At 38.0% G+C, this 26,122-nt stretch overlaps 1 protein-coding gene and 1 pseudogene across 1 annotated transcript in view; one reads left to right on the forward strand and one right to left on the reverse strand.

Moving 5' to 3' along the window:
• The window catches only part of GREB1L (GREB1 like retinoic acid receptor coactivator), a 273,695-nt gene that overhangs the window by 97,176 nt on the left and 150,397 nt on the right, over window positions 1-26,122 (forward strand). Inside the window, exon 3 of the mRNA XM_059409323.1 lies at window positions 5,003-5,104. The gene's annotated coding sequence lies outside the window, so the exon portion shown is untranslated. The remainder of the gene's footprint in view (window positions 1-5,002; window positions 5,105-26,122) is intronic.
• LOC132022985 (proline-rich protein 3-like) lies at window positions 11,403-13,089 on the reverse strand (annotated as a pseudogene).

Genomic DNA, 26,122 nt, shown 5'->3' on the forward strand with positions numbered 1-26,122 from the left:
ATGGGAACGTCCGTTCTTTTTTTCCTCATAGGACTCCTGATTGTCACTCAGCACTTTCTATCATTGCCACCATTACTATCACACTAGCAAAGGACTTGAAGAGCCTCTCTGGGTTCCCAGATTGGCAGGACTACCCACCCCAACTCACCTGATTACTGTTGATTATCTTTTTTTTTTTTTTAAGATTTTATTTATTTATTCGACAGAGATCACAAGTAGGCAGAAAGGCAGGCAGGGGGTGGGGGGAAGCAGGTTCCCTGCAGAGCAGAGAGCCTGATGCGGGACCAATCCCAGGACCCTGGAATCATGACCTGAGCAGAAGGAAGAGGCTTTAACCTACTGAGCCACCCAGGCGCCCTGTTGATTATCTTCATCCATAGGTGTGATCACCTGTTTTTTTCCTGCTATTCTTTTTTTTTTTTTTTTTAAGATTTTATTTATTTATGTGGCAGAGAGGGAGAGAGAGAGAAGCACACAAGCAGGGGGAGTGGCAGGCAGAGGGAGAAGCAAGTACCCCACTGAGAAAGGAGCCTGATGCAGGACTCAGTGCCAGGACCTCAGGATCGTGACCTGAGCAGAAGGCAGATGCTTAACCAGCTGAGGCACCCCAGCATCCCATCTTCCTGCTATTCTTTTTAGGGCTCTCCTTAGTTTCTTTACTTTCTATCCCCAACTAAGGAACGCTTTGTCTTTCAACTTCTATACAATTGGTCCACATAACTCGACTCCATTAATCAGAAAATTCCTTATATTTTGCTTCTCAACAGAGATTTTTCCCAGGGTGGGTAATGGAAGGAAAAGTAATAAGGAAGAGTGAAGATCATATTTCTGGATGAAAAGTTGTCATTATGGACTAAGCTTTAAATTTTATCTTTTAAAAAAAAAGATTTATTTGAGAGAGAAAGGGAGTCAGTGAGCACGCGATCATGTGCATGTGTATGTTGGGGGAGGGGAAGAGGAAAGAGGGAGAGAATCTTCAGATTCTCCACTGAGTCCAGAGCGGGATGTGAGCCTCGATCCCACAACCCATGAGATTACGACCTGAGCCGAAACCAAGGGTCAGACGCCTAACCGACTGAGCCACCTAGGCACCCCAAACTTTAAATTTATCTTATTAGAAAATTTGAAGTTTAAAAAATGCAATTAGTAAAGCCAGAATTTAATTATATATAATCAGAATGGAGAGAGGTAGGAATCACATTTTCTTTTAGTCTGACTTCTGGAGTAGACCAAATATAACTTAAAAAACGACTTTCACATCTCAATAATGGATATCATTCTGACCTCAGAACTCTTTGATTAGGATATCTATAATTTGTGTAAGTAAATTCATGTTTAACCAATGTAACATTTGTTATTTCTCTCTTGAGTTTTAATTAACAATCTTGGTTATAGGTTGGGCCGTTTTACCTATTTTTTTTTGTTAGAGAACATAGTGTGACTTCGCTTGAAGAATGCACATATAGGGGTTAAAGAATGTAGGTTTTGGTATCAGCCCTTTCTCAAATAAGCCACTCAATCTTGTGGAGTCTGTATTCTCCTAACAAATGTAATATGCGTCTCAGGAAGTTATTGTGAGGATTAAAGGGAGTAAAGTGTATGAAAGCTCTCACAGTTCTGAGGTGTTTTTAGGAACTTTTGGTTAATTTAGATACAGGTTCCATCTAATGACAATTAGGAATCCTTTCTCAGCCTTAAGCTAGGATAATGTTTTGTGGGTCTCTTATTTTCATAAGTTTTTTTCGTCTGTGACCAACATAAAATAATCACATGCTTATAAAGATCTAGCAGCTACGGCTTTATAATTATGTCTCAATTTTATTCTCATCGTCTTTTTTTTAAATTATAAAAGATACATTATGGCCATTACCTTACTAACTGGTATGGGTTTGTTTGATCATGTATCTATTTTTTGCTTCATTTGCTTGCTTCTAAGATCCCTCCCAGTTCAGCCCCCACTCCACATCCCTACCCACAGGAGCTGATATAGGAATATGATGGGGTCTCCGCCACCACAGCTGCTCACATAGTAGCCCAATAGGGAAAAAAGTTGGTTCTGGAGGCAGAGGACATACATTCAAGTACCTTGCTACTTCTGAGTGTGGTAGTCTTTTAAAGATTAACTAAGATCAGAGTCCTGGGATCTAGCCCCACATCAGGCTCTCTGCTCAGCAGGGAGCCTGCTTCCCCTGCTCCACCACCCCTGCCTGCCTGTCTACTTGTGACCTCTGTCTGTCAAATAAATAAATAAAACATTTTTTAAAAAATAAAGATTATCTAAGATCATATACATAAAAGAACTCTATAAAAGCATAATTCTTCCTATAGTTAGGGATTTCTGTAAGGAAGAGTATTAACACTGATTGTATGCCTAGTATATGCCAGGTGCTTCACATATATTATCTGCCATAACCCTATGAGGCAGGAAATATTGTTCTCATTTTATAGACAACTACCTTCGAGCCACATGATTGTAAAGTGGTAGAGCATGATTCGAACCGGGCTTATCACTCCCCATACCACCTGTCTTCACTGATTTAGAAGCAGCTCAGGTCAGGCCCTTCTTGGTCCTACGTCTTAACTACCAAGGAGACAGGGAAGGGGCAGTTGAGACAATGAAAGGAGACACTCCACCAATGCAATCAGCAAATTCAGAGCTGAGAAAATACTCTGGTACTGACTTGATAAGACATATTTCTGCCACTGTCTATGTGACAAAATTGAAAAGTCTAGAGAAACTGCAGCACTAGTAAGGGTCTGAGGAAGTTAGGGGTGAGGATTGTGCCCCTCGTCCGCAGTAAACTTGAAATGTGACTCAGCTACCAGTCTCTTTACTTTCCTACTTCCTTGTGCTTCTGTCAAACAAGGGTGATCGATTATATTTTTTAAACAGACTTTACAAAAATTTTAAGTCTTACAATAATGTTGCTATGATTATGTAATTTCTAAACCTAGAGGAGAGGTAAAGCCAGGAAGCTGTTAGGAGTTCAGACTCACTGACCTATGCCAATGTGTTTCCACTTGAACATACGTGAAGTCAAAGTTTTCACCTGGCCTAATAGTAACATCTGCTCATTCAATGTGAATGTTTCCTTCTGTGTCAGTAAGCCTTGCTTATGAGCCTGTTAGGGTTTGACAACACAATGGGAGTACCTCTCAAAGGGAAAGTGGGAGCTGAACTACTTGTGTTCTTGGTGAGAAGTAATTATCAAACTGAGGAGATATGATGAGAAATTGATTTTCAAATAAAAATTAGGGAAAGGGGCTCCTGGGTGGCTCACTGGGCTAAAGCCTCTGCCTTTGGCTTAGGTCATGATCTCAGGGTCTTGGGCTCCAGCCCCAAATTGGGCTCTCTGCTCAGCAGGGAGCCTGCTTCCTCCTCTCTCTGCCTGCCTCTCTGCCTACTTGTGATCTCTGTCTGTCAAATAAATAAATAAAATCTTAAAAAAAAGAAAAGAAAAGAAAAGAAATTACAGGGAAAGATTTTATTATTATTCCTCAACTTTGACTTACAGGTTTTTAGGACTATTTAAATTATCAGAACCCTTCTTGCCTGTCTGCTTATCTGTTATTGATAGGGGGTCTTTACAAATACATTTGTAAAATTTCAGACTGATTGACAGTCTGTACACCTGAGTATTCTTCATTGAGTGGAAGGCCATTTGACCCAGTAGTATTCATCTTGTCAGTGACCGTGTCTTCTGACAGAACTTTCAATAAGTAATTATTTCTACTTTATATCAGCATTAATCAGCTTAGCACTATGGATAATTAGTGAATAAAACTGGCAAACAGTATTAGAAGTTGTCAAAATTTGTGAACATAATTCCCTAACTCTCCCCTCAGAACAAGAGAAAACAAACAGCAGCAAATATCAGCTTCCTCTACACAGAAGTCAATAAGGTTTTCCTTCCGCATTTTCAAATTTAAGCATCTCAACTGTAGTTGAGTTCAAACTTTGCGGCAAGAGCCAAACAAGCATGGGAAGTGATGGAAAATGTCCAGGAAATTACATTGTGGCCTAATGTTTGCTGCCTTTCCTTTTCATACTTTAAAGTTTTACTTATTTTCTTTGTAAAACAGGCAACAACACGGAAGAAAAAGAATCACGTACAATTGGAGAGAGTCAAGTTTTTCTAGTTGGTATTAAAAGGACTAGTACTTGTAAGCAGAGTGGTACCTTGAAATGATGTGTGTAACAAATGCTAAAGTCATTACAAGCCTTCAAAATGTCAGGAAGATTAAAAGGGAAAAGGGCCAGCATATCTGGTTCATGAATTTTGGTTAGGAACAAGTTATATTCTAGAACCATGTTTAGGTCCCTATTCTTCTAGGATAAGTTCTTCAAACACAACTTAGGTGGAATTTTTTTTTTTTTTTAATAATTACACTTAAGCACCTGATGATCTGATAAAGACAATTTCTTAATGTGTCAAAATGAGCTCTTTGTATCTTGTTTGAATCTTTTGTTGTCTTAAGCTAATCTTCTTTAGGGTTCTCAAATCCAGGCATTTTACAATGCAGACTCTAGCAATGGCATTCATTTGGAATGCTGCCTTTTGTTTACTAGCTTTCCCAGACCCTCACTGCTTCCTTTGGTCATCTGGTGTCTTCACTAATGTGATTGGTACTCCTAGGCTCTGCAGGTAGCCACGAGCCTTTATAAGTGGGATTTACAATGGGACTCACCACCCTGGCTGCTAATGAAGGGAACCACGGGGATTTTGTTTTGTTTTTTCTATCTGTCTTCCAAAAGAGTGAAGGAAAATTGAGTTTTGGGCTTCCTAATTCCCTGTTTTCCATTTACTTTAATTTTTACAATTGATTTACTAACTGTCGTGCAAAAATACAAGTATTTTCGGTTAGGAGTCAAATGTTTCATCTGCCAGCCTTTCATGCTAATCACGGAATTGTTTATTATTGAACCTGGAAAGAACAAAGTGAGGTCTCTGTTTAAACTCAACCAACTGGCATTTCACCTTCATCTGTTTTTGTCTTTCAGGCGATTTTTGACCAATTTGGTTGTTTTTTTAAAAAAAGGTATATGACTGGAAACCTTGGATTCTACTGCAAACCTTGCCATTTAGTACTTCTGTAACTTTGAGTAAGTCACACTCTTTGATTTCTCTTCTGAAAAAAAAAAAAAAAAGGAAAGTGTTACCAAGGTACATATGAGATCTGAGATGATGTTTCATATTCTAGCTTTCTTCTGTTTTTACTAGCAAAGCGAATGACAGTGTCCTTTTGTTTGATATTTGGATAAGCCTACCATTGAAAAACATCTCAGCAGTCAAAGCAATAATTAAATATAAAACATCACTGTCTTCATTTTAGAGGTAATATGCTCTATAGATTATAGCCTAACTTTATAGAGATTGGGATTTATTTGCCATTTTTCCAGTTGTGAAACATGGCACCATGTTTTTCTTTTTTTTTTATTTAAATATAGCTGACATTATATTATATTAGTATATACAACATAGTGATTCAGGTATACAGGTATACAACATAGTGATTCAACAGTTATATACATTAAGAAATGCTCACCATAAGTGCAGCTACCATGTGTCATCATAAAAAATTCTTACATTATCCACTATATTCCCCATGCTGTACTTTTCTTTCCCTTGATTGATTGATTTTTTTTTAGAGAGAGAGAGTATGCACACAAGCATTTGTGGGAGGGGGGAAAAAGGGGCACTGATGGAGGGGGAGAGAGAGAATCTTAAGCAGGCTCCACACCCAGTGCGGAGCTAACATAGGGCTCAATCTCATGACCTGAGCCAAAATCAAGAGTTGAGCGCTTAACAGACTGAGCCGCCCAGGTGCTCCTTGACTTACTTATTTTATAATTGGAAGTTTGTACCTCTTAATCCCTTTGACCTATTTTGCCCATCCTCCTAACCTCCTCAACTCTGGCAACCACCAATTTATTCTCTATATTTATGAATCTATTTCTGATTTCTGTTTATTTGTTACTTTGTTTTGTTTTTTAAATTCCACATATAATTTAAGTCATATGGTATTTATGTCTCTGAATTATTTCACTTGGAATCCATGTTTTAATTGTGCTTTATAAGGCAGTGTTCTCAAATGTGGTTTAAAGGTCTTCCAGGGGTCATGGAATTTTGGGATTTTATTTTATTTTTATTTGTTTGGGGTTTTTTTGGGGGGGAGGGTGCTGGTCACTTTTTTTTTTTTTTTTTTTGAATCTTTGGATTTAAGAATAAGAAGGGACATCAGCAATCATCAGGTCCAATCCTTTGAGTTTTACCAATATGGATTCAGCAGACCCAGAAATGCTTAGTAGCTCCTCCATCGTCAAAGAGTCTAGAGACCTGTTGGTAGGGTCTAAACTCCAAAGTCAAAATGTTATGTACTTGGTGGAGGTACCCTAACTACCTCTTAATGAAAAATAGAACAAAACAACAGTTGAGAGGAGGGAATTGTTTATTCCAAGTCTGAAAACTTAAAAAATCACTGCTTGATAGAATTAGAGAGTTGGTTGGTTTCCACTTTGCAGCTTCTAGGTTAAAGTTGATCCCACAAATGTTTAACGAAATACTGTGGATGAGGCATTGAACTGAGGTAACGTTCCTGCAAAACTGTTCAAAGTCACAATTCCCGCCCTCAGAGACTCTGCAGTCTAACCTAGAGATAGAACAAGTACATAATAGAGAATAAAAACTATGAAAAACACAGGTTTTCAAAAGGCAAAGAACTTTGGAGTTTTCAGAGTCTCAAAGAACTTTGAGGATTTCAAAGTCCAAAGGGGAGGTGGACTTAAATAGAACCTGATAGGTCAAGTGTTCATTAGCAGATCAAAGGTAAATTCAGGGTGCTCTGGGGACTCCCAGGCAAGATCTTAAATCAGAGTGGGAGAAAGAAAAGAACTAGTAAACTGATAAAATGTTTGCAAGTTTTCCTGTTCTTTTGTTGGTTATTGCTGCTAGAGAAAACCCCTCAACCATGCAGATTGATACCAACCAATAAATTCATTCTCTCTAACCCTAAATACAACTTAATTATATCTTTGAATTGAGTGCCCTTGGTGAGTTCTCTCTTTTTTCTCTAATCAATTATTCTAAATCTACTCCACTCTCCTTAAGCCTGTACCCAGCTGCCTTGATTTAGGTGACTTCTAAGTATTAGTGATGCTAAGTGCTCTCTCTCCAACACTGCATCCCTCTAAATTTCAAATTTCTCTATTACATTGCTGCTAGATCTCTCTACTTGGATATTTCTTCTCAAAATCAATATATTTAAGACCCGAAATGTATCACCTTCTGTCCAAAACCTCATCTTCTTCCTCCAAGTGCCCTCAGTTAGAGGAGGTACCAACATTCTCCCCAATCTGCACTTAAGAAACATGCAAATGTAGAAAGAATGTCCAGTTAGGAGGCTGTAATCATCCAAAGCACTGTACTCCTTGTTATAGTATTTAGTACATTATCTGTAATTGCATGAGAGAGATCATAGTCAAGTGATCAAAAACATGGCTTTAGGGGCACCTCAGTGATTCAGTGAGTTAAAGCCTCTGCCTTCAGCTCAGGTCATGATCCCAGGATCCTGGGATGGAGCCCCCACCATCCCATGGGGCTCTCTGCTCAGCAGGGAGCCTGCTTCCCCCTCTCTCTCTGCCTGCCTCTCTGCTTACTTGTGATCTCTGTCAAATAAATAAATAAAATCTTAAAAGACAAAACAAAACATGGCTTTAGGGGCTCTTTGCTGTCTCAGTCCATACAACATGCAACTCTTAATCCTAGGGTCATGAGTTCAAGCCCCACACTGGGTGTACAGCCTACTAAAACAAAACAAAACAAAAAAAAACCATGGCTTTTAAAGGTGGATCTGTGCATGATTCCTGGTACCATAACTTACCAGCTAGCCAAGTGACCTTGAGCAAATTATTCAACTTTCTTAGACTGGGCTACCTCATCTGAAAAGTGGGGACATAGTAATACTTAAAGGGTATTTGGAGGGTTAAATGAAGTAACACATATGAAGCTTTCAGCAATGATAGTCCTAAGATCTAGGAGAGCAAAGACCATTTCTCTCTTGTTTACCATTGTATCTGCAGGACCTGGCACAGAGAAGGTACTCAATAAATGTTTATTAAATGAATATGTGAGGTAGTGCCTGCCTGAATTGAAGTACTAACAGTGGGGATGGAGAAAAGATATGCAAGATAGAGACCTAAGCTTCACCCTGAATTACTTGTCCATTCTATTGGTTATCAATTCCTACTGATTTAATTCCTAAGTATTTCTTAGGTCTCCCCATCTTCTGTAATGCTACCCTAACTACACCCCTGCAGGCATCATGATCCCTCACCAGGACTATAGTGGAAACTTCTAAGCACTCTCCTGCATCCTGTTTTTCCTCTTCATGGGCCCCCTCCAGATTGCCACAGAAGAATCTATTCAAAGCTGAAATGGAGACGTCATTTCTTGAACAACCTTTCATGTAGCTAGTTTTTATCCATAAGATCCAGTCTTAGCTCCTCACACCTGGGTCTACATTTTCCTCTTCCTTTCCTACCATTCCCTCTCCCACTTTCGATAGTCTAGTAATTGCAGACTGGTCTTGTCTTCAGAACATAACGTGTTCTTTCATGTCTTCATGCTTTTGAGAGGGGCTTGCTTATTCTTTCAACATCCTCTCCTGTATCAGTTAGGATTACATTTGTATGCAAATGACAAGAAACACTAAACACCAAGTTCAAAGTTTATTTCTTTCCCACATAAACAAAAGTTTGGAAGTAATTGTCTACAGCTGGTAAAGGATCTCTGCTGTCACCAGGGCCCCAAGCCCCTGCCCTGAGGTACTTCCATTGATGTATCTTCCATCTGTTCCTCTCTCCTTTCTCTGTCCTTCTAGGACCTTCTTCCATTAATCATCACCTCTCTTCAGTATCACCACCTGTCCATTTCTTTGGAGGGAAAAAAACCATCCTCTGGGCATCCCTTGTTCAGATGTCTCTTTCCTGCCATTCCTCCTTTCCAGCAGCTACCTCCTGATTTCTGTCCTAGTTCACCACACTTTTTGAAGGACTAATTGCTACATGGCACATGGTCCTATTTTACCTCTCCTGCCTGTTGAAACTGCTAACTACTTCCCATTTCTCCAAACTCTCCTGTCCCTTGGCCTTCACAACCCCATAGGTTCCTGGTTTCCTCCCTATTTCTCCCTACTGCTCCTTCTTCTGCAACGAGGTTTTCCTCTTTCTTTGCTTGACTCTCAAATGATGGTGTTCCTCAGACTTCCCTCCTTGACCCTCTTACTCCACATACTTTCTTTGTGATGGAAGTCCCTAGGTAATCTCCCCAGTACTGATAGGAATTATCTGTATGGCAGCTCTCTGTTTCTAGGGTCTGTTTGTTGAGTTCCCACTCCTGACCTTGAGTCCTCAATTGCTAACTGCCTATCTGAAGGGCTCCTCTTCTGTGTTCCTTCCACCCCTGATTAGGTACAATCACCATCAACTCTTCCTAGAGTCTTCAGAAACCTTTATCTAGTCTCTAATCCAACTTTCATATTACCTCAGAGTTATCTTCTACTTTTAAAATATCTAATTATGTTAATTTTTTGAAAGCTTCCATTGGCTTTCTCCTGCTTCTGGGATAAAATTCAAATTCCTGATTTAGCATTTAAGGTCCTTTGCAGACTGTCCCCGACCTATTTTTTATTTGTTTCTACTACATTTATTACTTGTACCAAAAGAAATGTTAAAAAGAAAGAAAACTTATTTTCAGGGTAGCTCAATTAGTCAAGCATCTGACTCTTGATTTCAGCTTGGTTTGTTTTTTTTTTTTTTATTTTGAGGGCTAGAGAAGGAGAGAGAGCATGATCGGGGTGAAGGGCAGAAAGAAAAGCAGGCTCTCTGCTGAGCACGGAGCCCCACATGGGGCTTGATCCTGGAACTCCAGGATCATGACCTGGGCTGAAGGCAGACACTTAACTGAGCCACCCATGCTCCCCTCAGCTCAGGTCTTGATCTCAACTCAGGTCTTGATCTTGAGGTTGTTGAGTTCAAGTCCCACACTGGGCTCCGTGTTGGACATGGACTCTACTTAAAAAAAAATTATTCTCAGCTCTCCAATAGCTGTCATCCCTTCCTTTTACCCACACAACTCCTGACTCATTTCCTTAGGGCCAATTCAAAACTAAACCTGTTCACTGCCATTTTCATAGAAAATAGCCAGTGCGGGATACCTGAGTGGCTCAGTTCATTAAGCCTCTGCCTTCCACTCAGGTCATGATCCCAGGGTTCTGGGATGGAGTGCTGCATCAGGCTTCCTGCTCAGTGGGAAGCCTACTTCTCCCTCCCCCACTCCCCCCACTTGTATTCCCTCTCTCGCAGTCTCTCTCTCTCTCTGTCAAATAAATAAAATCTTGAAAGAAAGAAAGAGAAAGAAGAAAGGAAAGGAAAGGAGCAAGTACCAGGAATGTGGGAAGAAGGTGAGAAGAAGGTGACAGTACTGTCCAGGTTCCACCCAGATGTGGGCCAGGTAGAGATTCGTAGGATTCAGACAGAAGGGCTGGTAGCCTCACAATGATATAGTCTAACTAAAATGGGTTGGAGAGGACATGGTGTAAGCCTGTCAGAGTCTTTAAAGGGCATCTCTTTAAAGAGCTTTATCAAACCCAGTAAAACTGACACCAACAGAAGAGTGGAGAGAACCGGGGAGGCAATCTTGTGGAAAGTTTAACAGTTCTCCCATGTTGGGAAGAGCGGAAAATCTGGAGGGCACCATTTTGGACAGAAAACCTTACTCTAGTGTTGGGAAGTCACAAAAGTGCCACAGACACTGAGAAAGGCTACAAGGGGACACAGAGTTTCACAGGACACAGTGATCACAGACCAGAGCAGCAGGGGATCATGCTACTGACACAGAAACTATAAAATTCAAAAACAGGGAGAGTCGCCTTTTGGGGAGTAGCTCTGTACCAGTTATCCAAACTTACCCCAGGTCAGACAACCCGGTGCGTTTCACAGAGCAGCCGGCAACATGGAGAGAGGAGCAGATGCGTGTCACATAAAAAGGATTTAAAACAAAAGCTAGAAGAAAAAAATGGTAGAAAACTGCTCCTTGGCTCTTAGGAATTGAGGGCAGTACTGGGGCTGGGTGGACACATGCACAAGAAATAGCACCAAAGAGGTTTCCTGTTTAGCAATCAGTTGCTGAGGGGGAAGAAGACCCAGGAGGCATGGGGTTCTGTAGGCAAGTCTCTGGAGGCTTAATTTAAAAAAAAAAAAAAAAAGGAGTGCACACTGCAGACCAGTGATGAAACGGCTCTGGGTCCCAATGGAGGAGGTGGCAGATGGGGGTGTCATTGACAGTGATAAGTAGAGTAGCCTCATAGTAGACATCACAGGGCCACAGGGAAATATATGCCTATTAGGTCACATAGGGCTCCTTCCAGCATGGATGGGAAGGCACAGTCTCACACAGAAGGTCTGTTGATACTGGATGGTAGAAGGCTCAAAGGTCCTCCTGTCAACAGTGGCCCTTTTTGGCAGTGTCAGCGGAGAGGGTAGTCAAATTTGTTTTCCATAACCTGGGGTTCATCTTTTGGGTGAGCAGATATTCTTGATAAGAAACCAACTTTTGAGGCTTTGAGGATTTTTTTTTTTTTCTCTTTGGGAAAAAGCCTTCTCTGGAAAGACCTTTATGGCCTAGCCCGGTAAAAGGAGATTCAGTATTGGCCCCCCATGAACCATGATCAATGGGCTATACCTGATGCTTAAGTCTCCCAGAGTGAGCTTCTGCCTTAGGAAGGAGGTAGGAGACTCAGTTGTGGTGGAATCATTGGTTCCCTTGATAATGGAGAACCTCTTTTCTATTCTTTTTTGTCTGGCTCTTTTCGTTCCACATCGTGTGTATGAGATTGTTCATTACAATATACCATCCCGTTGCACACGCAACAACTTATTTATCCATTCTATTGATGGTGGACCTGCAGGTGAATTCCAGTTTGGGGCTGGCTTGGTGTCACCAGGCTTTCCATTGGCCACAGTCAAGAAGGTTGGGTGGTCTGATGGGACTCCCATCTTCCTCATCTCCAGTCTCTTCCTGCTCTCACAGTAGTGGCTGCTGCTTCTGATTCTGCTTCTTTCCTTGTGGCAATGGTCGCAGCAGGTTGTGGAGGGCAATGAATCCTCAGCCTACTTGCCACTCAACCCCTCCCTTCAACAATGAACCTTCAGTATTTCTAAAATACACTATGACTTTGACATTCTGCTCTACTGGCCTGTGCGATCCTCCCAATTCTGTTTAATAAACCCTTTAAAGCCACCCAAATGTCATCTCTCCTTTGATGTTTTCTTCATTTCTCTGGACAGAAGTGCTATAATCTCTGTACTTTTACAGTACTTTGTTCTTACTTCTAGTGAATATTTACATGTTTTTATGTCTTTCACCTTTAGATTGGAATTGCTTTGAGATTGGGGATGGCCTTTATTATCCTTCCTAGCACAGTTCACAGTACTTCCTAGGTAAATAAATGAAAATAATCAAATTGGGTATTAGGAATAGCTTTTACTCTAATAATCATGAGTTTTGTTTTAGGCATACTAATTTTGGACATATTGAGTTGATATACTGAGGTTGGGTGAAGAGCAGCAACTCAGAAAAGATTTTTTGGCCAATGAAGGAGCCGTAGGAGTTACCAACAGAGACAGTCATAAACACTGATTGGGTCCCACATTTCTCAGCTATGGTCTAAAGAAAGAATGTTTATAGGAGGTAGAGAAAGGGTTGGAAGTTGGAATTTAGGGTATGAGGGAGAAAATCCATAGACATCCTTGTTGGAAAAAATAAAAAATAAAACATAGTTGACCCTTTTGCCTGGGGTTCTCCGGTAAAAGGAGATTCAGTATTGGCCCCCCATGAACCATGATCAATGGGCTATACCTGATGCTTAAGTCTCCCAGAGTGAGCTTCTGCCTTAGGAAGGAGGTAGGAGACTCAGTTGTGGTGGAATCATTGGTTCCCTTGATAATGGAGAACCTCTTTTCCATTCTTTTTTGTCTGGCTCTTTTCGTTCCACATCGTGTATATGAGATTGTTCATTACAATATACCATCCCGTTGCACACGCAACAACTTATTTATCCATTCTATTGATGGTGGACCTGCAGGTGAATTCCAGTTTGGGGCTGGAATACCAGAAGTATGCAGCCCTTCCACTAATTTAAAGTCCAGAATCAAGAAATAGGTGGATCAAGAGGCGCCTGGGTAGCAAGCACAGTGGGTTAAGCCTCTGCCTTCGGCTCAGGTCCTGGTCTCAGGGTCCTGGGATCAAGCCCCGCATCAGGCTTTCTGCTCAGCAGGGAGCCTGCTTCTCCCTCTCTCTGCCTGCCTCTCTGTCTACTTGGGATCTCTCTCTCTGTCAAATAAATAAATAAAATCTTTTTAAAAAAAGAAACAGATGGATCAAAAGATGTTCATTTGGTTTCCTCTAAGATGAGAATCTACTTATGCAAAAATTTCATCCCAGGCTCCTGTTCGGCTGCTTCAAACCCTTGTCCATTTTTCATCTTCACATTTCCTCTTTTCTGTGTTTTGTGTGTGTGTGTGTGTGCGTGTGTGTCTGCCTATTTTGCAAAAGCAAGAGAGAGTGGGAAAGGTGAAAATATCTATTTTTCCCTTTAAAAAAATGATAAACTGGGTGCCTGGGTGGCTCAGTGGGTTAAGCCTCTGCCTTTGGTCATGATCTCAGGGTCCTGGGATTGAGCCCTGCATTGGGCTCTCTGCTCAATGGGGATCCTGCTTCCCCCGCTCTCTCTGCCTGACTCCCTGCCCACTTGTGATCTCTCTCTTGTTCTGTCAAATAAATAAATAAAATTTATAAAAATTTTTTTAAAATGACAAACTAAAAAACTGAAAAACTTTTTTTAATAGAAAAATAACATCTTTGGGGTTCTAATTATTTAGATAGTTTTTTTTTTTAACTTACTCTCCTTTGCTTTCTTAGTGCCTCTGGGAAATAAACCCTGGCTTATATAGATTATCTAATTAAAAAGATAAAGTGCGTTCTGTGTTTCCATACAACTCCTTAACATTTTAAAAAATTGATAAATTTTAAAAAATTGATAAATTTTAAGTATAAAAATTAAAACTGCGTGGAAAAAAACCAATAGCAAACACCAAAAGCAAAGGCAAAATGCAAACTGGGGGGAAATGTTGTCCCCATATCATACACAAAAGACAGAATTCTTTAATATATAGAAAACTCTTACAAATCAAGAATAAAACCAACAACCAAGTGAAAAATGGATAAAAACTAGAAGTTTCAGAGAAGAAAATTTAAGGGCTTTTGAATATTTGAAAAGATATTCAATTTCATCCATAATAAGAAAAATACAGTTTAAAACTACATTGAGATACCATTTTTCAACTGTCAAATTGACAAAGATCCAAAAGTAAGTAATATTCTACATTTTTGAAGGTATGGGGATCCATAAATTGATAATGGGAATATAAATCGATTCAGCCATTTTTAGTTCAACCCTCACTTGGTGCCTCTCTATCAGGGATTCTTTCCAGCCCAGCTTTTCTCTGCTTTTGGCAGCTTCCTATTTGATGTGGACCTTAGAAAAACTGAAGTTCAATTGAAAATGTTTCTAGTGTGTGTGGGAAAAATGAAGACTGCCTTGTGTATGCCAAAACCAAACCAAACCAGGGCAGTTTGGCAATATTTAACACAATTAAATCTGGATATATCCTTTGACCAGCAATTTTGCTTCTAGGAATTTATCCACTAAATTAGTGTGTATTAATTTGTACAGGATTGATTATTATAGTATCTTTAGTAATAACAAAAACTGTGAATTACATATCTATCACTAAGGGACTAGTTTAAAATAATCATGGTAGAGGGGTGCCTGGATGACTGTCTGTTAAGCATCTGACCATTGATTTTGGCTCAGATCATAATCTCAGGGTCATGATATGCAGCCCCATGTCACCTCAGTCTCTGAGCTCAGCGGGGAGTCTGGTTGAGATTCTCTCTCCCCTTCTCTCTCTGCCCCTCTCCCCTCTGTGCACTCTCCCTCTCAAATAAATAAATAAATCTTTTTAAAAAAAAAACATGGTATATATATGCCAGGGAATTCTCTGAGGCCACAAAAAAGAATGAGGAAGATCTTTATGTGCTTACATAGAAAGAGCTCCAAAATACTTACTATTTTTTTCAACATGGTAAGTGTACTTCTTAATATCCATCACCTATTTTCCCCATCCTTCCACCCACCTCCCTTCTGGTAACCATCAATTTATTCTCTACAGTTAAGAGCCTGTTTCCTGGGCGCCTGGGTGGCTCTGTGGGTTAAGCTTCTGCCTTTGGCTCAAGTCATGATCCCAGGGTCCTGGGATTGAGCCCCACATCAGGCTCCCTGCTGGGCTGGAAGCCTGCTTCTCCCTCTCCTGCTACCCCCTCCTTGTTCCCTCTCTCTCTGTATCTCTCTCTGTCAAATAAATAAATAAAATCTTTAAAAAAAAATATTTTGTTTCTTGGCTTGTCTCTCTCTCTTTTTTCCCATTCCTGATTTGTTTTGTTTCTTAAATTCCGCGTATGAGTGAAATCATATGGTATTTGTCTTTTTCTGACTTATTTTGCTTAGCATACTCTATAGATCCATCCATCTCATTCCAGATGGTAAGATTTCATTCTTTTTATGGATGAGTAATATTCCATTATATAATATTCCACATCTACTTTATCCATTCATCTATCACTAGACCTAGGGCTGCTTCCACAGTTTGGCTGTTGTAGATAATTCTGCAATAAACATGTAAGGGTGCATATATCCCTTTACATTAATGTTTTTGTATTTGGGGGCTAATTACCCAGTAGTGCAATTCCTGGATCCTGGAACAGTTCTATTTTTATTTTTTTTAAAGATTTTTTTCATTTATTTGGCAGAAAGGGATTATAAGTAGGCAGAGAGACAGGCAAAGGGTGGGGGGAAGCAGGCTCCCTGCTGAGCAGAGAGCCCAATAAGGGGTTCTATCCCAGGACCCTGAGATCATGACCTGAGCTGAAGGCAGAGGCTTTATCCCACTGAGCCACCCAGGCACCCCTATTTTTAATTTTTTGAGGAACCTCCAAGCTGTCTTCCACGGTGGCTGCACCCAGTTTGCATTCCCACCAGCTGTGCATGAGGGTTCCTTTTCTCCAGATCCTTGTTAATACTTGTTGTTTCTTGAGTTTTTGATTTTAGCCATTCTGCCAGGTGTGAGGTAGAATCTCATTGTTGTTTTGATTTGCATTTTCCTAATAGTGATGTTGAGCATCTTTTCGTGTGTCTGTTGGCCATCTGTAAATCTTTTCTGGAGAAATGTCTGTTCATGTCTTCTGCCCATTTTTAATTAGATAATTTGTTTTTTGGGTGTTGAGTTACAGACGTTCTTTATATATTTTAGATACTAACCCTTTATCGGATACGTCATTTACAAATATCTTTTCGCATTCAGGTGGTTGCCTATTAGTTTTGTTGATTGTTTCCTTCACTGTGCAGAAACTTTTTATTTTGATGTAGTCCCAATAGTTTGTTTTTGTTTTTGGTTTTGTTTTGTTTTTGTTTCCTTTGCCTCAGAGGAGATATTATAGCCGATGTCAGAGAAATTACTGCATGGGTTCTCTTCAAGGATTTTTATGGTTTCAGGTCTCACATTTAGGTCCTTACTGCAGTTTGAGTTTATTTTTGCATATGGTGAAAAAAAGTGGTCCAGTTTCATTCTTTTACATGTAGCTGACCAGTTTTTCCAGTATCGTTTGTTGAAAAGACTGTCTTTTCCCCATTGTATATTTATTCTTCCTTTATCAAAGATTACTTGACTATATAACTGTGGGTTTACTTCTGGGCTTTCTATTCTATTCTGTTGATCTATGTGACTTTTTTTTTTTTAAAGATTTTATTTATTTATTTGACAGAGAGAGAAATCACAAGTAGGCAGAGAGGCAGGCAGAGAGCGGAGGGGGGGGGGGGAAGCAGGCTCCCCGCTGAGCAGAGAGCCCGATGCGGGACTCGATCCCAGGACTCTGGGATCATGACCTGAGCCGAAGGCAGCAGCTTAACCCACTGAGCCACCCAGGCGCCCCTATGTGACTATTTTTTTATGCCAATAATATATCATACTATACAGTTTTAATTACTATCACTTTGTAATATAACTTGAACTCTAGAATTCGGTTTTGTTCTTCTTTCAAGATTATCTTTGCTATTTGGGGTCTTTAGTGGTTCCATACAAATTTTAGGATTGTTTGTTCTAGTTCCGTGAAACATACTTTTGGCATTTTGAAAGGGACTGCATTAAATCTGTAGATTACTTTGGGTAGTATAGACATTTTAACAATATTTGTTCTTCCAACCCATAAGCAAGGAATGTCCTTCTCCCATCCAAGTACTAACCAGGCCCGATCCTGCTTAGCTTCCGAGATCAGACGAAAGGAATGTCCTTCTATTTGATGATATCATCTTCAGTTTCTTTCACCAATATTTTATAGTATAGGTCTTCCAGGTTTTTAACCTTTTTGGTTAAGTTTAGTCCTTGGCATTTTATTATTTTTAGTGCAATTATAAATGGGCTTGTTTTCTTAATTTCTCTTTCTGCTGCTTCATTCATAGTGTATAGAACAGATTTCTGTACATTGATTTTGTATCCTGTGACCTTACTACACTTACTAGTTGTAGTAGTTTTCTGGTGAAGTCTTTAAGGTTTTCTATATATATCATATCAACTGCAAATAGTGAAAATTTTACTTCTTCCTTACCAGTTTGGATGCCTTTTATTTCTTTTTGTTGTCTGATTGCTGTAGCTAGGACTTCCAGTGCTATGGTGAATAAAAGTGGTGAGAGTGGACATCCTTGTCTTGTTACTGACCTTAAGGTATAAGCTCTGTTTTCCCCCATTGTGTATGACATTAGCTGTGGGTGTCATGTAATAATTCTTATAGATAAAGTTGACTTGGACTGTCTCTGGTGAGCTTCTCATTCTCATGCTAGCCCTACATTTTCAATTACTAAATTATTCAAATAGTAACAAGTACCTGCTACATAGGAGGATACCACAAAGGTGTTATAGTATCAATAATAGGCAAACCCAGAAAAACATAGTCCCTACCTTCATGTAGCTTAGAATTTAATAGGGAAGTCAAACATTAATCACACAAATGATATAGCTCATCAGTGAGTTAATGCTAGGAAGGATAGGAATAAGGTCCTATGAGAGCTTTTAGCAAGGACTAAGGGAATCAGAGAAGCTAAGCTTGAGATCTAAAAGCATAAGGAGATTTTAATTGGCAAAAGTAAAAGATAAGATGGAATTACAGACAGAAGGAGCATAACTGTTTAAAGGTTGGTCACTGTTGCTGGAACACAACATTTAGGAAAGAACAGGGCAGGATAAGGCTAGAGAGATGGGCAGAGTTATTTACAAAATTGATTTTTATCCTCAGCGTAATAAAAAACCATGAAGTTCTCTAGCAAAGTATTGACAGATTATATTTGCACTGTAGTGCAGAGAAATGATTGGAGGGAAGAGGAGGCAAAGAGGAGGCAAGAAGAGCAATTAGGTAAGTTGGTGCTGGCTCTTGGCAGGAAACCTCAGGTCCCACCCACAGAGCTGTTTGAATGTCCTTACAGCATGGTGACTGCCTTCTCTTAAAGCAAGTGATCCACGAGGTCAAGCCAGAAACTGCAATATCTTTTATAACCTTGGAAATTACATGCCATCATTTGTTTGGTATTTTAGTGATCCCACAAGTCAACCTTGATTCAGTGTGGGGAGGGGATTACACCGGTGGCAGAAACACTGAAGCCATCTTGGAAGATGGCAGACCAAACTTTGTTAGAACTCCATTTCATTTCTGGGTGGTGTACTACTGTGGGAGTGCAAAGGAAACTGAGAAGCAGCACAGAGAAAGGAGGAATACTAGAGAGGTTGTGAGATGAAACCCAGCCCAAGAAAAGGAAATTTCAAGAAATCTACCAAGAGGACATTTTAGAGGAGAACCAAAAAATTTCGTTCGATTAGAGACATAGATTTAATGGCAAAAAGCTCTTCCCTCATAATATGATTTAACATTTATTTTGATTCACCACCTCCTCTTATAACCTTTATTGAAGAGACTTTTTTCCCCATCTTTTCTTTGATAATCCTCCTTTAACAACCCTTATGATTTTCATGATATTCCTCACAAAATTCTACTGATACTTTTGAGTGGAATTATGTTATGTTTATTATTTGTGAGAAACATTTTTATAAGGATTAGACTTCTCTTTAAAACACTTAGCACATTTGGTTTGTAAATTTTCATTTAAGTCACCTAAATAAAGTTGGCAATTTAAAAAGTGTTGTCACATATCTGTCATTAATTTGCCTTCTGGGTATTATTTTTGTTGTTACTACCATGAATGGGATCTCCTCTCTGCCCCCACTACCATCATAGTGTTTTCAATCTAGAAATGTATTTACTCTCCCATTTTATGGATAAGGAAAGAGGCCCAGAGAAAATCGGTGACTGAGCTACAGTTATAGAGTGGGAAAGTTGGAGACTGCAGATTTTGAACACCCAAATTTTACTGTGCTCCACTAATAGTAAATGAAGTTGCTTACCCAGTCAAACCTTATTAAAATGGATAGTCCTTTAAGTATCACTCTGTCTTCTTTGTTGTTTTTTTTCTATTATTTTATTAAATTTTTTATTTTAATTTCAGTATGATTAACATACGGTGTTCTATCAGTTTCAAGTGTTTGGTAGTAATTCACAATTCTATACATTACTCAGTGCTCATTATAATAAGAAGTGTAACTTTCTTTCTATCAGATTTCAAAGTAGTACTATACATTTTATAGCATATCTCCACTTTTTAGCATTGTCAGTGTGAAATAGAGTGTCATGACTTGAGGAACTGCCTCTCATCTCCATTCAATTCTCCTAAGACCTGATTCCTACCAGACAGGAACTATTTTTTCTTTGAGGTCTAAATAGACCTAACAACCTATTGCACTGAGTAAATATTTAATGAAGATTGAATATTTCCTCTGTGGTGGATCAATTTACTCTTGTTGATTATCTTAGGAAAGCTTTTTTTTTTTTTTTTATGTCAAGTAGTAGGTTAAGATACTTGTTTTCCTGAATATTGTTATTATTGCCAAAGTGTGTTTCAGTAATTTAACAATGTATGTTTCTTAGTTTTTTTCAGTCATCTGTTTTTCCTGATTTATATGTGAGGTTTGAATTATTGTGTTATCTCAAATACAAATCTGAGATTCGTTGACCTGGTAGCATGCAATAAAGTTATTTGCTGTGAGAGTTGTTCTTTTATTGAATTTGTGGTACTTGGAACTTTGAAAATGAAAACTATTTCCTAATGAGGTGTAAGGATCTTGATGATGCATCTTTTAATGGCAGAAATATAATTTTTGTTGATAAATATCTCCAAAAACAAATAATTTTTAATTAACAAAAAAAGTATTTTTCTTGTATTTTTAACTATTATATATTATTATATATTATATATATATATAATTTTATTATTTTAAATTTTTCTTAACTGATATTAGGTTTAAGTGAAATATATTTGTGAGTCTCTGTATGAAGTTAGTGACATAGCTTGAAAGTTTTCAACTTGTAAAACTGGAATGACTATAGTGGGATCATTTAGTGGGAGTTGTTATGGTGGAATTCAGATGTAATTATCAGAATCAATTAAAAAAACAAACTTCTCGTTTAAGTGTTAGGGAAAAAGTACATATGTATTTCATCCTCTTTCTAACTAGGAAGTATGTGAACATAATTTTGAAATAGAAAATCATGCCTAATGACAAAATATCCTTGATTTTTAAGGAATAATTTCACTGTGTTTCATATTTGATAGCTTCTGGGACCTATGTTTCAATTTAAATAACTGTTGACTTGTTTGATGTTTATTTTTCTAGAGGAAAATGGTGTGATGACAGTTATAGTACATATGTGATAACAAGTGTAGAACAAATCAGTTAAGTCATAGTGGTCTGATAACTGCTTTTAAGGTCTTTTTGACCCAGGAGTGTGTGACCTGTGAAATCTCTACTTTTTGGATTTGTTAAGATATTTTACAACGCAAGGATTTAAATTTAGATGAACTTCACTGCAGGATGTTGGTTGACATAGCCCAAAACATTAAGAGTATCAAGGTATAATTTGGAAAAAGTTTAACAACTTCTGATAACAACATACCTGAGAAGAGAGAGCATAAAGTTAGAAAGTTTCTTTTCTTCCCCAACTTATAATAAAGAGAACCTGAAATTTAACCTGGTATTTTCAAAGCTCTGATTACTCAGCAGCATTCCATTTTGTGAAAGCATCGCCAAGAAAATGTATCCAAATCTTGAGTTACAGACTATTCTTGCATCTGATTGGAAGGGGCATAGGAGTTGTTTATAAGGTTGCAGATCCAAAGCTGCACAAACGAAGGTTGAGACTTGGGGGAGGGTTTGACTCAGGGAGGGGAAGCTTCGGAGACGTTACAGCTCTGTCCAGGGGCCAAATGGGAGATAAATCACCTCTGGCCACCTCTCTTATTATTGAAATGGTTCAGCCCTGGGGTTTAACTGAAGGACTTACAGGGTTTTGAAGTGCAAATAAGATAGTGAAGGGTAAACCCTTTTAGGGTTTCATTTTGATGGATTTTTTTCCTGTGTGGATTTCTGGCACTGACTGTGATCTGGAAGGGGCCCTTAAAAAAAGAAAAGTTTTGTTTTGTTTTTGATCAATCAGGCAATAAGAACTTTCCACAGGGGTGTACTTTTCCTGCATGCATATCGATCCTATTGTGTTTGAAAGTAGGTCATTTAATTGGGCTTTTTTTTTTTTTTTTTTTTTTTTTTTTTTTTAATGGAGTTTTTTTTTTTGGGTTTTTTTTTTTTTTTTTTTTTTGAGCCTTCTGCAATGGAATTGTCATTTCAAGGTCATGTCTCTCTTTTTGGTATTAATGCCCAAGTTAGAGTGTTGAATGATGTGGTACTTTTGGATCAGTAGTTTTGGGGGGATTACTTAGGGTGGGGGTGTGTTAAAAAAAAATTACCTGGTTAAACATCAAGTCCATATCAAAACAAGTCCTTTATATATTGATAAGCAGTCTATAATTAATCTTTTTTCCATTGAGTTATAGAAGTTGTACATATTTATTGTGTATGCAATCTGTTTTGTCAGCATTGAAGTAAAAACCAGAACATTCTGAGATTCTGAAATATTTGTACTATCTTATTTGTACAACTACGCTGAAGCTTTTGGGGAAATAAGGGATACATTAAAAAAATGTTTAAGAAACAGATACGTTGATTTATCAAGTTGAACATGTTTTTTATCCCACAAATAATTCAAACACAGGAGATGAAATAAAATATCTCTTAAATTTTGTGTATTTTTAGTAAAATGGGAATGAGAGGAGAGTCATTAATGATTTCAAAGAAAAATTATTGTAATTAAAGTCTTTTTGTGCAAAAATTTTAGTGGAAAATTCAAATATTTGTATTAAAGAAATGCCATGTATGTGCTTATGATTCTTTTTAGAAATATGGTTGACAGGACTTTTCTTGAGCATTTCCCTCTTTGTTTTAGATTTAAAATAAATATTTGAATCATTTACCCTGTTTCAAAATGGTAATGTATTTAACTGCATCAGAGATAGCCCTCTGTGTTGCTTGATACCTATTATAAAAAACAGTTGTTAATCTCTGTAATTGACATTGATCCCACAATGTTCGGAAGTGACCTCCAAGTCCGTTTTTGTTTTTTCAATTCTTCAAAAATTTTCCTTTACTCTATTTTTCTATATATAGAATTAAGTTAAAATTAAATGTTAGAATTTACATTTACCTATTGCTTAAATAAGATGCTTTAAAAAACAAAAACCCAAACCCTAGCTGGCATCAGGCAGAGTCCCCTGTATCTACCAGCCTCCCTGTCATTAGTTTGTTGCTGGGAGATGTTAATATGACCCTTCCTTTGTTAGAAAAGAGATCTGTAGTCCTTCCCAGAATCCTCTTGTTAACTGTCCTTTTTACTCAAGTTGGAAGTTGTCTGATGAATGAATGGTGAGCCATTTTTATGAGCTACACATATTGTTAACATTGTGTCACACGTTGCTTTTTAATTTCTAATGTGTTTTTAATTTGCAAAGCACGCCTATGCCTTTCACAGCAGTAGAACTGAGTCAGCATTTTTGAGTCCAGATACTGCTTTATTCAAACAAGACAGATCAAATTCACGAATGCTCTCTCTCATAAGCCTTCGCTTTACTGAAACACACACGTGAACAAATTCACTTTGAATATTGCTGAATAAAAGAAGATACTTGAGAAAGGCTTTTTTCCCCAAGAACTTCTCTTGCCTCTTGGCAAGTGAATTGCCCCAATATAAAAGCGTTGGGAGGGAAAAGTGAGCTGCCTAGTGAAAAGGCAATCCACAAATAATCACTCTTTTCTGCCTTTGATTGTGTCCGATTTTTTTGTGTGTGTGGCAATTGTTTTCTTTTTCGCTTAGAAGAGGTTTATGGTCCAATGTCTGTCAAGTCAGCCCCTGTCTTAAGGTTGCAGTTGTATTTCTCTCCGGAGTTCCTAGAGGTGATGTTATCTTTTGTTCACTCAGCAGTGTGGTGGTTCCTGAGAGCATCTGTCACTTTAGGCATTGCAAGATGGATGGGTCTCCAGTGAACTGCTGGTTGAAGCAAATGGTAAAAATAAGAAAAGACAAGGGTTTCAGGGTCTGCAAAGAGGACAGACAACAAGGAAATACTGTTAGAAATTAAGAGTAAGCTGAGCAATAGAGAAAGAGAGCAGAGATGGATCATATGTCATTTCATAAACATCTTGGAAACGAGAGTCTTTTGGTGGCTACCGTGATCTGAGAGGGACATCTGCATCATGGTAAATAATTCTGTGCTTTGCATTTGGAAAATGTATTTGGACTAAAAAAAAAAAAAAAGTCTGGGGAAAGTACTGAGAAATTACAATGATATACATTGTTTTATGTGACGATTTTGCTGTTTGAGAATTAGTAGTCTTTTAAAATGTAACGATTTAAAATTTTTCTAGTCTTTGAAATTTGCCTTTGTATTTTCATTTTTCTTTCCTTCTTTTCTTTTTGTAAGCATTTGAGCAACTGTAAACATTCAGTTGTTGGAAAAGTATTAACCATAGAACCAACATCCTTACTGTTTAAGTTTTTTTGACATTTTTGCAGGGGGATTTTGAAAAATCTATGCTCATGCCTTTGGGAGACTGGGGGCATCCTTTAAGTTATTTTAAGTAAACTTCCAGTTAATTTAATGGGCTCTTTGATGAAAGAAAGAAATAGAATTGTTATTGATCTGTCAGAACAAGGTGGAAATTTTATATTCTATTTAGAAATTCATTTGTTGGTGAAAGTAAAAATTTATAAATTTGGACTGATGCAGAACTGGGCCATGTAAGAGAAGGATCAGGAAGGAGCTTGGGCAGAGAGTAGGAAAGAGGAAAGGGAGGAGGGAGGATGTGCTTGAAAAAAAATGATTTTGTCAAACTTTCTGGCATTCGTCTATGAAAAAGACCATAGGTTGAAAGGCAAAGAAATTAAGACGATTAGAAGGTTTAAGTTATACAAATGGTAGAGTCTCTTCCTTCTCTATGGGTGTAAATAATAGATGAAAGAGAAAGAGTGACAACAAAGGATCAGGTCGTTTAAGAGAATGTGTGCAGCCTGAATAGGGGTCTGTGGCCCAGGGCCAAAGGTCTTAGCTTTGAGTGTAATTAGAAGAAAATACAAAAATGTCATTACTAGCAGGTGAAGTGTGCAGCACGTGGCCAAAAATTAGCAATTTTAGACTCTGAAGCTATTGGAATTGGATTACTGACCTTTTTTAAAAATCATTAAGGTCCTCGTGGAGCCATAGAGTTTCATTGGCAGTAATGCAGTTTGACCTTGTTGACCATATGGGGTAATCTTGGGTTTAGATGTTGGCAGCAAGACTCCTGACTTACAAAAAGATGTCCTTTTGTGTGTGGGTGGGTGGGTGGGTGGGAAATACATGATTTTGGAAAATCTGGGTCTTGCTTTTTTAACTGTTCTTTTGCCAGAAGACATTCTTCGGACAGTAAGAGAGGTAAGATAAAGACTTTCATTTCAAAATCTAAAAATGGTCATTTCCTATCTTTCCTCTCTCTAAGTTGGCATAAAAGGACAATAAAACTGAAAACTATTTCTTTAGAAAGCCAAAGTTAATGTTACTTTAACTATTTTTAGTACTGTAAATATGCATATTGAAATGAGTATATTCTTAGGAAAGTCCCCTTTTGGTTTCCTTTTAGTCACAGTAACAAAGGAATAAAAACACTTTTCAGTTACATATAAAAATCAGTGACAAATAGTTCTTACTTCACTTGATGTTTTATGACTATATTTCCTATTTTTCAACCCAATAGTTTATATTCGCCATAATCTATTTAAAGGAGGGAATAATATGTACACTGTAATTTTCAACCACTTGTATGCAATTATAATTATTTAGTTTAATTACTCCTAGAACTACACTACTCAAAAGGCTAGAAAACAGTAACTCTTTTTTTCTTCATGCAGTCTCTCTTTCTCAGAGAGTATTAAAGCATTTGTTTCAAAAAGTAGAAAAATACTTTTAAGTAACGTTACTTATGTCTTACATTTTTGATAGTTCTTTGAGGAGATAAAATTTGGCCAAAACATCAGAGATTATAAAATTCAAACTGCTTAGAATAAGAAAATTACCTTTCAATATTTTCATTCATAAATATAAAAATAGTCAGCAGGGCTGTTAGCATATGATAACACTTATTAAACTATAGACTTGACGGATTTATTCAACTTACATTCAGTAGGATAAGAGCAGGGGGAAAATCTTAAGAAAAACAAATTATTTTTGAGTATATATATTTAGGAGTGATTATTTTGGGAATATTTAAGAAGGAGGAATACCTGTAATTGTCAGTTACAATGTATATGGAGTTATGTGAGACTTTGATAATTCATGTCTAATTGTAACTTTTGTAGAATTATAGATATTTAAATTATGTTTTTCTGGAATATGATGCATTTGGAAACTAATTCATGTTTTTACA

This window comes from Mustela nigripes, chromosome 8 (assembly GCF_022355385.1).
Source record: "Mustela nigripes isolate SB6536 chromosome 8, MUSNIG.SB6536, whole genome shotgun sequence".
NCBI classification, from domain to species: domain Eukaryota; kingdom Metazoa; phylum Chordata; class Mammalia; order Carnivora; family Mustelidae; genus Mustela; species Mustela nigripes.